General features: G+C 41.0%; 1 long non-coding RNA gene across 1 annotated transcript in view; it reads right to left on the minus strand.

The window, feature by feature from the left end:
* The window catches only part of LOC106513243 (uncharacterized), a 17,925-nt gene extending 9,060 nt beyond the window's left edge, over nt 1–8,865 (minus strand). Inside the window, exon 1 of the long non-coding RNA XR_001309761.1 lies at nt 8,749–8,865. This is a non-coding gene — a long non-coding RNA (uncharacterized LOC106513243). The remainder of the gene's footprint in view (nt 1–8,748) is intronic.
* Between the last annotated feature and the right edge of the window lie 918 nt (nt 8,866–9,783).

The raw sequence follows: 9,783 nt of genomic DNA on the forward strand, positions 1-9,783 counted from the left end.
TATATATATATATATATATATACTTATACTATATAACTTAAGCTATGTCATAACAGGCATGTTCAGTCCCAGCCTGGCCTTTGCCTTCCTCAGCTCAGTTCTAGTTTCCCTTCACTGCTCYGTCTGGGATTTCTCTCATAGACAAGGATTTCTTCGGTAGAATTTTAACTGGGCCAAACAGTGAACAGAAGGAGGAGTTGTTAATGACGACTTCGATTTTCTGCCCCATTTCAATCTGCCTGTAGTTCAGCAATGGCAGCGGAGGAAGTAAATGAAGCCAGGCCGTGTTGACAAGGCTTCCCATCTCATTCAGCTCAGTATGTCTCTCTTACMAGTAGGGGATGGTTGTTTACAGTGCACACAATTTCCGGTTAGCTTCTTAGCTTAGCTTCCTTCATGGTTGAGTTGGCGCACTATGTAAGTCATGGCCAAACATTACCTATTGGGTAAATCAGATCCAATCATTTTAAACTTCAACAGAGTCCACCCCTCCAGTAAGAAATCACTTATTAATAGCTGAGGTTCCAGACCCTTGTATGAAGCGAAGGGGCTGGTTTTTACTAGGCTACTTCAACTCACAACTTAGTTCTGAACCAAACCCCTGACCCATCAATGGTATTTCCCCCAACGGAGATCTCCTTTTGTCCCCATAATGAACAGAGGGTCCTCACCAAGCTGTGTGTAACAGGAAAATGGTCAAAAATATGTCCACATACACACCCTTGATCTAAGAAACTATGCCACCAACACCAAAAGGCCAACAGGCACACTTCAAATGTAGAGTTCCATGTAGACAAACCGACTCATGTTCTGGTTTTCATTGCTGTTTCTATGTGCACTTTCTAACTCTCTGAACTGTGGGAAAGCTCTGGACAAATATGTTTGCCACTTTAGAGCTCCAGATAAAAGTAGCCTTCAAGGGTGGAGCTTAGAAGAGTGTTGAGATGATGGTGAGATTGTCAGTGGACCTGCGGGGGAAAAAAGYGAACATGACATGTAGCTGATAAGAGTGCTTTAGCAGGTTAACACCAGACCTTGTAACTGGGATTGTCCGAAGAAGCCTCCTTTGGAAGGTCTGGCAACTGTAATGATGGACAAAAACCCAGTCAACTGTTACTGTGTGCACCACACAGAACAAGGAACAGAAAAAAAGCAGAAAGGTGGAGCTCAGATGAAAAAGTTGCTAGATATCCATTTTAAAAGTAAACTGCAATACCACCTCCTAGCAGCTTCATGCTGCTTTCATCACAGTTGACAATAATATTAAGTAAGTTGTAACAGACTGTAACTCAGCTTCAAGGATGTGGATGCAAGACAGGGGCAGTTCTTGGGGGGGGGGGGGGGGGGGGGGGGCACAGGGACATTAGCCCCATCTGAAATCTGATTGGCCCTCTGAAGTGCCCCGGTCCTTTCACTCAACTGTCCTTGCCCAAGAACAATGATGGTGGCYGCAGTTCCACTTCCAACCACTAGTGGTGCCAGTGAGTCAAGCAGGAAAGTCCAACATAAAGCAAGATACAGAAGTCTTTTTCAGTTTGAGCAATCCTGCAGGAAAAAAAAAAAATTTTCTTGATCAGTGACACCAAAACAAATTTATTTACGATGGCTAGATTTTCTTACATGTTGTGTTTTAAGAGTATTTTGATTATGTACAGTAAAAACAATCATGTAAAATTGATTAGGATAAATTACTGTGCAAGCTTTTACAAGTGTTTTAACATATGTGACTGATTAAATGTTTAAACTTTACAAAAACTGGGGATTTGTGCGCAAAGATGTTGAAAAAAGGMTTGGCCCCTCTATGATTATTGTGGCCCCTTGATGGCCCCTTACAYTGAAAAATCCTAGATCCACCACTGATGCAAGAGGAAATACAATCTCAGGTGGTTTTACTTTAGACAGTAATATGTGATATCTCACACATTTTCTCTTTTAAAACAAGCTGTATTATTAAGCTTTACACTATGAGTTGTTTTATATTACCATGTTTAAGTTGTGTTCTGAAACCGCTCTCCAATGCTTCTGCACCTAGCTTTTGGCAAATATTGGAAAWGTAAGGCAGGGGAAGCACTTCCACCTGCAGATGTGCTGCAGTGTTGTTTCAGGTCTTATATCCCGCACTCTATATACCACAAAGCAAATGCCACAAGACTACAAAGGACAACAACAAAAAAAGCAATAAAAAGTGAGTGATGGCCATTGATATTTCAGTCTAATGAAATCTCATGTCAGGAGACTTTGCTTGGCTTTACATAAACAGGGCAATAAATAGATCGATCACACATAGCAAAGGAGATTCATGTCACACTAAGTGATGTGACGCTGAACACAGACCCAGCTATGTCTTATTACTCAGAGGACACTTTCCAGAGGGAGGGTGTACGAAGATGGTGGAGGAGAGAGCGGCTTGGATGTGGAAGTCCAGGCGCAGTGCAGAGGCYAGCTGCTGCAGACACAACGCTGCTGCAGGCTGGAAATCTCAACTCACTTCCTCAAGATGACAGGCAGAGTAGMGGCACTGACAAGCCTCTGGAATAGATTTTAGTCTWTATTTGATACAAGTATTAAAATGATGTGTTATTTAGTTCACATAGCATCACAACATACCATCAACCATTATCAAACATCAATCACTTRAGCTCATTACAGATATAGATTAGACAGACTCTGATGGCTCGAGATCAGGGCATGCCGTACAAAATCATCAAAAAACAGATATACACMTGGGAATAGTTTTGTTGTTGTATGCAACAATTCTATCTACTGTACAATTATGCCAACCACTGAAAAGGAAGTAGTGTTTTAATATTGTATCTCTTATAATATCCAAATAAATGTATAGGTCTCCAAACACATTAAATATTGTGCTAAGCACAATATTTCACCAGAGACATGATTTCCTAAAAACATGATCCATCAAAGGGGCAATATCATGTAAAATCAACTTTTTTGAGTTTTATATCAYGTTATAATGTTATACTCTCATAAAAAAAAAAACATGCCAAAAGCCTTGCTTTGACTCAGTCATGCATATCTGAGAAATCCTGCAGCGTTTTCAGGCAGCCATGCTGAGGCCCAGAAACGCCTTTTGGGACCAGCAACGCCTCTGGGACATGTCTTTAAGCTGAACTTCCTCATGGTGGAGTGTCCCCTCCCTCCCCACACACTCCGCCCATGACTCCTGCTGGCTCTCAAACAAGGGGTGAAACTGAAAGTGAAACTGAATCTGTCTGCTGAGCTCTTAAGACTATTTCTCATTCAGTGAGGCTCTTTTCAGATTCAAAATACCTTTGAGGAAATGTATTTTCAGATGCCAAGTAAACAGCATCATAGCCCCCCCACCACTGAAATGGGCGGGACAGAAGCAGAAGGTGGTTCTTAAAGAGACAGAGGCCAATTTCAAGGCATTTAGAAGAGGAAGTGATGAGAAGATAAGTTTATTTTCTWTCTAAACATAAAAGCAGCATTTTAATAACAACTAAAGGTGACATAGATACTTTATTATGGTATAGTATTTAAATGTATGCCTGAAAAACATAATATTGCCCCTTTAATCATTAAACCCATTATTCATGGATCCATTCTTGTGKYATTGAAATATTTCTCATTCGTCAACAGGTTTTGTTTTTGCTGAAGGGAGTCTGAGAATATTCATCCTCTCTGCAGTCATATCTTATAGTGCGCCAAGTGCAGCTTCTGACCCCATGATCTTGTTGGACCCAAAGCAATGTATTAAATCGCTGGGGATTTCCCACATGTTGCTGTCCTGCTCTGAAAGGATGAGCCCTGCTACTTTAGGTAGCAGCCATAAGCCATCGATGGAAGTGGTCAGAGCTGTGCAAGATAGAGTTTACAGTTCTGAGAAGGGCTCCAGGGCGTAAAAGGTTGTGCACCCAGATGACATTTTCAGTCCAGTCCCATTTAGTGATGGCCTTCTGGCTTCTTGTGAATGGGAAAGGCAATCCAAGCATCCATGTAGGCATTATCAGTTCATCAACCGTGGCTCCCCATGCCTTGTAAATCAAAATCTCCAGTGACCAAAGAGGTGCTGCATATTTTGTCTTGGAGGAGATTCTTATTAATGAAGACATGCATGAGATTAATTTGATGCCCTCAGAGACAGGGCTAAGGACATTTAATTTTGGCTGTAGTTTGATACAACCTCTATAACACAGCGCTTCTCTGGTGTCACATTCTTCTCTTCTACTCCTTTACTATCAAAACATTCTAAATATAACTATTGGAATAAAACAGACAAGCATTATATAAAAAATTAAAAAGCATTAAAGTAAGTTTTCAAACAAGTGAAAAATGAAAGTGACCAAATGGCCCAATTTGTGGAGGACATCCGCATCCACTTTTAGACCCCTGGTGACTTCTCACTAACAGCTGCTGTAAAACACAAATTCATCAGATAATCCCTCCAAAGCCTGGTGGTCAAGCCAAGGCATTCTGGGTCTTGAGGGCTCATAAATGAAATACCACCTGCACCAGCAATTTCAAACCTGCAATGGAGTAAAGTTATATTTAGGTAAGAACATGAAGAACCCTGATCCTTTAACAAAATAAAAGCTTGACAACTAATCTCCTCAACAGAAGTCAATATTGTTGAAGTCAGATGATGTACAACAGGGAGACTGTGACGGCTGTGGATAAGACAAGCAGCTGTCAGGTGTATTTATCAAAAATGAGACAGGCCCAAAATCAATAGGATCAGTCTTCCTCCCTGATGTGACTTTGACACATTTTTAATAGTCCTGTCACGGTACTTGTCTTTTTGTCATGATGGAAGTGACAATACTTAACTATTTGAGAAAGGCACCAAATCTAGATTTCTCTTTCAATACCTAAACATGTTTTTGTTAGTGAACTGTATCAAATTTATATGAATTTATAGTGTTGGAGTTGACCCCTTTATTGACTAAATATGTCGTTTGTCTTATGCCAGAATGGTTGAGGGAGCATTTAATGGTCCTGTGGCCTTGAGAATACAATTGACTCGTGTAAAATGTCCCCTCTGGAATATTGTAATGCAGCAGTATTTCCAATGGTTGGGCAGATGTGTAAGCCACCAAGACACACACACACACACTACATCTCCTCAATTCTATTTCAGAGATTACGGTCAAGTACAGTCAACCCACTTAACACTTCACCCCCCCCGGTCTTAACATATGCATGTGCTCTGTGTGTGAGAACAAGAGTATATGTGTACCACTGCCTTCTCCTCCTACATTAAGAGGAACGGGGAGAAGGAAAACTCGAAGCGCATACTCCCCCAGGCTCTGCATTTCCTCAGAAAGTGACCCCCGCTAGACTTTATCCAGATTCCTCTCTACTTTAAACAAGACTCCCATTACAGCCCTTGTGAGTACAGTAACATGTTTCCAGGGTTTGCCCTGGGTAATTGCATGGCATATGTGTGTTTGAGCATATCACTGTATATGTATGTAAGGGAGAAGGACCAAAAGTAAGTTTGTTCATGCACCTGTGTATAACTCACTTGACCTATAGTCAAGACTGACTGTTGACCATGGATTTATGCCAGTGTGAGAGGCTGCTGATTACAATGTATCTGCCTTAGCCATGATGAATGGTACACAGACAGTGCTGTCTTGTAGCAAATATGCTCGCTGAATGGACCTGAACGGGAGTGGCATTCAGCTGAAGGGCAGTAGATGACATGTAGGGGGAGAGATGAATGGTGTCCAGGGTGGAGCCATAGGCCATAGACTCTCCCCCTCAACTCTGAAAACTCAAAGCATTGCTTGAATTAGATCAACCATCAGCACTACAGTAGGTCAGATGGACCGATGCCTACTGTGTTAAAAGCTCATTGGTGGCTTTGCGAAAATACGGATAAGGGAATTTAATGTTCTGTTGTAATAAGAGAAAACAAAGAACTTGTTTGCATGTGGACACAACAAAAGGATGCCAGCAAGAGGCCATTCAGGAAACCAGAATGTGAACCACGCTAAACCATTTACTTTGGCTGAAAACCAACAAATTTTATCGTCTGTTGCTTCTCTGATAACACATAAAATAATAGCATTTGCAGTTTGACATTTTTCAAGCAAAATGAAAGCAGTTTTGTGAGGGTTCAAATTGAAGCCACATGCTGCTAAAACTCGATACATTGAACAAGCTCCAACTGCTTCTAGGAGACAAATCTATGATTCTGCCAAACTATCACAGAGCATAACTTCTTCCAGACAAACCGGAGCTATCAGTGGGGGGGAGGAGCTGAGAAACTTCCACAAATCGGTGTGATGAAGTGTCCTATCACTAGGTTGTCTCCTGAAATTGAGAGGCTCTATTCCACTTATCGACAGGAACTTAAGACACAGGAAAGGCATCTTATCTGTACAGTGTGAGAGAGAGAGAGAGAGTCAGTCAGTCAGTCAGTCACTCTCTCTAACAGGATTGACTTCCACAGTTAATGCAAGAATTCAGGTAAATATGTTGCACAATGTCTAGTTCACAAATATGTGTTGTAGACAATGCTCAGCTACTAGAACACCAAATTTGACTTCAATATCTGTTAAACTGACTGATTTAGAATCATTTTTTATGTTTTGCATTAATAATTAGCAGTGGTGGTGATTTTTTTTTCCTCTTTAAGTTAACCACTTGCCAGCCACCACACCACATTTTAGCTCAATATTCTGTAAGGGTTCTGTAAGATGCAGTATCCCGACACAAACGGAGTAATGTTGTGTATGCTGTTAAGTGCCAGCAGGACTGTGACTAGTTATACATCGGGGAAACAAAGCAGCCACTGTTCAAAATGGGCCAACACAGAAGAGTTACATCATCAGTCCAGATTTCTGTCGTTTACACTAATCTACAGGCTAGCGGTCGCTCTTTCAGGGATGAAGATGTTCTCATCCTTGATAGAGAGGACCGTTGGTTTGAGAGAGGAGTAATGGAAGCCATTTTTGTGAAGAAAAACTGTCCATCATTAAACAGAGGTGGAGGCCTCTGTGTCCAATTGTCCCCCTCTTACAATACTGTTATTGCAAGTGTGACTCGGCCCCCTGTGAAAAACGTGATAATCACRGTCCCGATGATAGTCGGGTGGTGGTTAACATGATCATCTATGAACAATAGGTTGATGATCAGGGCACTAATGATCTCTTGTTAAGCTGATGGTCCTCTGTCCAGAGGACCTACTTATTATTTTTTCTACCTAGATTACTGAGATGCATCAGGAAATTGTGTAAGGGTGTTTTCACACCGGATAGTCTGGTAAACTTGGTTTGATTGGGGACTAAAATTGCAACGTTTACATTTTCAGCTGGTGCGGTTTGTTTTCACACTCTGTCAAACAATCCAAACCCTTTGAGCATCATGTTTTACCCCCTCACCTGTGGTAGCATTGCRCCAAGAACCATTGAAGGAAACAACACAAAATCCTCAGAAGAAGCCACTGAGCGCAACTTCTTCAGAGTGACAGATTTTAGCAGTTGTTGGATCGCTTTTTTAATTTTTGTAAAATGTGCCAAAGAAACACTCTTCAACAATGAGCTCAGCATGAGCAGAAGATGACCATGAAAAATGTTGTTTTTCGTCTGAGGTGGCGTGCACTGACTAGGAGCACATTAGCACACAGACACCGAGGAAGGTGTATGAGAAACTTTATAACCATTATTACTCAGAATACCTTGCGCTTTAATATGTTTCCTGCTTTTGTAGTGGTCTGTCCCTTTGGCATTCACATATGCATTTGAACTGCACAGTTCCCTTTAATAGAGCCGAGACCTAGGTTTGTAGGTGGACACATTCACAACTTTCCAAATGAGCCAGACTTTTTAGGAAACCGGTTAAAATGAACTAAACAGGGCTACTGTAAATGTACCCAAAAATTACCTGAGGTTTGTCTATTTTTGTGTTTGCTGACATTGCTTTACTACAATGCCTGTCCAGTGACATTGGATAAAAATAATTTTTAAAAATTATTGTGGCCAAGTAATACTAACGTGTGGCTATGAGATGATTTTACAGCATGACAGAGACATTGTTTTTGTTTTGAACTGTTCATAGGAAGCCTACCCCACACTTATTATTTTTATTAGGTGTATGTTAATATGAACGGTACATCTTTCACAGTGGACTAATTATGAGCTGACAATGAACGCCCTAGGCGTATGTCAGAAAACAGATTTCTACTGTGTTCCTGAACTCCGACTTTTTTTTATGAGATAGGGGCCTCTTTTGAGTGTTGAGCTTCAAAAATATAAAATGAAGATTTTTGGACAAATACAACTCCAGTTATCACCTCTGTTTTATAGCTGCAACATATAATGCTAAGAATTACTTCCTGCCTTATGTAAGTGACTGAAGTTTGTCATGATGTTATTTATCCCGTGGCCATGCATTATTTATCATATGGCCACAAGATAATTTTCTTTATGAAATGTCACTAACGAGCTCTGCGCCTTACTGTGGCGACTATACTGATCCTGTCTTTGCATCAACATTGGGTGAAAAACTTGTGTATTTTGGTATAAAAAGATACCTTATTAGTTTAGGCTGAACTTGTATAAACTGTTCTTATGGTCAGTCGTAGTCTGATCAACTTTTTTCTCGAGGGATAGAAATGTAGCTGTAGTTAATAATAGTTTATCACAACTTAACAGACACTTATTGCAATCTCTAGGCTCATCTGAAGCCAGCGTGCACGTCGTCTGAGGTCCAGTCAGTTTACGGAAGGCATTGAGCCCAACAGTGTGTGAAATGAACACTTACTCACAGTAAAGATCACTAATCAGTCTGTCACAATGTATTCCTTGCAAAGTAGGCGAAAATCTCACTGGCAAATACAAACAAACACATGCACCAGGCACACTCACACACTCACATACACTCACACACTCCATAATCCTCTCATCCACCCTCGTCTTTTATACTCTCCCCCTTGCTGCTGGCGACATCGCTCGTGAAGCACGGACGCTCGTAAATTCCCAGACTCGATTTTGTTAACCTCTGGTGCGACCCGGTACTTTTCTGCTTGGCGTTCTAGCACCCACTCAGTCACAGATGAGGCCCTGCTTGCCTCCGCTGAGACAAGCCCTGGCGCTTCATGCAGCTCATCGCTCAGACTTTTGGCTCTGCACGATGCGCTGGTTGAACCGTGCCAACTCACCTCAGAGCTACGGCGCGTTTTCGAGCATTGTTCACCAAATGTCTATGTGTTATCAAAACCCTTCATGACACCTTTCATAATAGTTTTTTATAACTAGTTAGTAGTTTTTTAACACAAAACCTCACACCTTCAGGGAACATAAGGATTTAGTTGGATACTATCACTTTTCAGATATCCCAGCTAATTCTTTCCTCATCGGTTTATGCATAAAAGCTTGTATATAACCATGTCACACTCATATTTATCACTTTCTGGTCATTAGGCTGAAGGAGAATGTGTGTCTCTGGGTGTAATATACACATCTCTCTGGTTGTTTAGATGTTCTGTCTCCTGAGGTCAGCCAAAGGGCAATTTGTTTAGAGTGGTATGTTGTCTGGTGTCATTTGCTGTCTGTCTCTTGAGAGCGATGCAGCGTGCAATGTGCAGTGTATACACATGGAGTCACATAGAAGTGATTTGTGATAAGAATACATGTTAACATGTCGCTGAATATAGCTGTATTTTTCAGTAAATTGCAAACATAAAACATATGAATGCAAATCTACTAAATTCACTATCCAAATGTGGGCTAATTCTTTACTGATAGCATTTTGTTTACTTTAGAGATGAATTTTTATATGGGGCGCCAAGTGTAAAAT

The sequence above is a fragment of the Austrofundulus limnaeus genome, unplaced genomic scaffold, assembly GCF_001266775.1.
Source record: "Austrofundulus limnaeus strain Quisiro unplaced genomic scaffold, Austrofundulus_limnaeus-1.0 Scaffold11, whole genome shotgun sequence".
NCBI lineage: Eukaryota > Metazoa > Chordata > Actinopteri > Cyprinodontiformes > Rivulidae > Austrofundulus > Austrofundulus limnaeus.